The following is a 2,792-nucleotide window of genomic DNA, read 5'->3' on the forward strand; positions in this document are numbered from 1 at the left end:
CTCTCTCTCTCTCTCTCTCTCTCTCTCTCTCTCTCTCTCTCTCTCTCTCTCTCTCTCATAGTATCAAAAATCTTTGTTGGATTATATCCCACTGTTTTAATAAAGGTAGCATATTGTATAATGCAGTAACATTAAACAAGCTTTTGAGGCTGAAGTTGTGGTTATCCCTGTCAGTCCTGTAATAGTCGTCTCTGGTTTGCCCTATTCTCTACATTCCTCTTCTCACCAGCCTTCTTCCCTTCATTTCTTTCTTTCATCTTTAGCCATGTTTTTCTTTATATTCTCCTTCCGCTTTTCCCAATTATCTTCCTTAGCATATAACACAGCCTCTCATCTTCAGAGTACCCGTCGCTGGCTCTAATTCCCACGGCTCTAAACTAGTTGTCTCATTGATATCTTCTTTATACTGTTCCTGAAACATGTGTTTTAGTTCTCAGTTGATGGTGTCTACCTACAATCAAAGTCTGATGACTGGTTCTTCAATTAAAGTTCAAAATTAGGATAAGGAAATTTACATTTACCATCAAAGATATATTTGTTTACTGATAATGTAACTATCTTTTCAAAATCTGTAGAAGCTTTAGAAAACCTTATGGACAGATTCTCTGGAGTTTGCAATGTATTTGATATTACCTCAGTCTCATGAAGACTCAAATCCTGAGACAAAGCACAGTAATACCTCCTTGCATTAAGTTCAAGGGTAATGAACTGGACATGGTACATGAGTTTCACTATCTTAGCTCCATTGCTACAGACAATATCACTTTAGAGGCAGAGCACAAGAGGTGCATTGGCAAAGAGCTACTATTCATTTATGATGTGCTTCAGAGAATATATAACTGCAAACAGCTACTATTCATTTATGATGTGCTTCAGAGAATATATAACTGCAAACAGCTATCAAGATTGAGGTATACAACGCCTATGTTTTCAGTACATTTGTATGGCAACCAGTCATGGACAACGTAATCGTCACAAGGACACAAATTTTAAATTTCATATGAGGGTTCTGTACAGAACCCTTGGGATGAAATGGTTTGACAAGATTGTCAACACTGCTATACATACCAGGGCAGGTATCCCCTCTGTTTACTATCTTGTGCAATGACAATTTTGGTAGCTTGAATATGATTGATGCATATGATGACAGTCCTATTCTGAAGTGACTGTCATCTGGGCTGAGAGGTGAGCATTACTGTGATGCAACGATAAGTGAAAGAGACTAACATTTACCCTGTCCCTTAAAAGCAATCACATCCAACAGGTTTCTATGGAAACTAGGCATCCTATGGATTAAGAAGTAGAGAAGGAAACCTTCATAAGACCTGAATGAATAAAGCTAGCAAGAAGAAGTTATATCTTCTCATAGAAAATTCACATGCAACACTAAGAAACATCAGTTGTTATTAACTAGATTTTTTAACTTTGTAGTCATATCAGGAAATGTTCTTCTTCAACCTTCTCTAAAATGGGGTTCTGCATTATTTGCAAGACTTGATGGATGCCATCATTTTAGTATAATTATATTTGATAGTTGTTAAATAACACCTCTTCCTTCACACATTTCTGACCTGTCACTAGTTTCTACTGTATCTGTCCTTCTATTTCTCTTTTACAGTTATCTTTCATTTTCATCATTATCACTTTATGTCTGCTTCCCATGCTGGCATGGGTTGGATGGGTATAAATCAGTCCTTATTTGGAGTTCTGTCCTCCTAGATTTGTTTGTGGACTGCATCTCACTTGTCTGTTTCTTTTTCTAACCTGGTTCCTAATGCTAACCATTTCACAGAGTGTACTGGATGTATATTATTGTGACACCAGCACTAGAGAAGTTGTCACTTCCTTGGCAAGAGTAAAGGTTCTTCCCAACCATACATTGAATGTTTCTGTCTTGGCTTTTTTAACTGGTGGTACCTGTAAGTTGTCAGAGAAGTATCAATAATTTAGAGATTATGTTGTCAATATGTATTAAGAACATCATAGATCACTATTGCTGAGAACAGTAATTGAACCCAAGCAACATATTGTTGCTTGGGCTCTATTGTCTTGTACACCATCACTACCATCACATCATCATCATCATCATCATCATGATGTGTCAGATTTTAATGCTGATATATATTTGATGAGGCATCAAGAGCCAGGTTAGTTCTTTGGAGTAACTGGTTTTATGTGTGTGTGCATGATGTGCTTATGCAGGGATATGGCTGTGAGTATATCTATGAGTTTCATGCATGAGTATATAGCCCTGTGTGTGTAGTGGACTGTCTTTGAGTATGTAGCTCTCTGAGTGTATATATACAGGTGTATGTGTGAATATTTATGTTAGATCTTTTGTGTCTTTATCATAATCTTCATCATAGTTCTCATGCCCACCCCTCCATACTTGCATGTGTTGGATGGTCTCCTTCATAGTTTCCGTTGTTTTTTTGTGGTCCTTAGTCATCTTCTTCATGAGGATAATCAGCTTTTTAAGTTTAGCCATTAACTATATTTAGAAGTTACATTTACTTCTTGTAATTTGTTTCCTTTCTGAAAATATATATATATATATATCATCATCATCATCATCGTTTAACGTCCGCTTTCCATGCTAGCATGGGTTGGACGATTTGACTGAGGACTGGTGAAACTGGATGGCAACACCAGGCTCCAATCTAATTTGGCAGAGTTTCTACAGCTGGATGCCCTTCCTAACACCAACCACTCAGAGAGTGTAGTGGGTGCTTTTACGTGTCACCCGCACGAAAACGGCCACGCTCGAAATGGTGTCTTTTATGTGCCACCCG

General features: G+C 37.7%; 1 protein-coding gene across 1 annotated transcript in view; it reads left to right on the top strand.

Moving 5' to 3' along the window:
• LOC106869135 (uncharacterized) overlaps window positions 1-2,792 on the top strand; it is a 70,862-nt gene that overhangs the window by 49,747 nt on the left and 18,323 nt on the right. The window lies entirely within an intron of this gene.

The sequence above is a fragment of the Octopus bimaculoides genome, chromosome 3 (genome assembly GCF_001194135.2).
Source record: "Octopus bimaculoides isolate UCB-OBI-ISO-001 chromosome 3, ASM119413v2, whole genome shotgun sequence".
Lineage (NCBI taxonomy): Eukaryota > Metazoa > Mollusca > Cephalopoda > Octopoda > Octopodidae > Octopus > Octopus bimaculoides.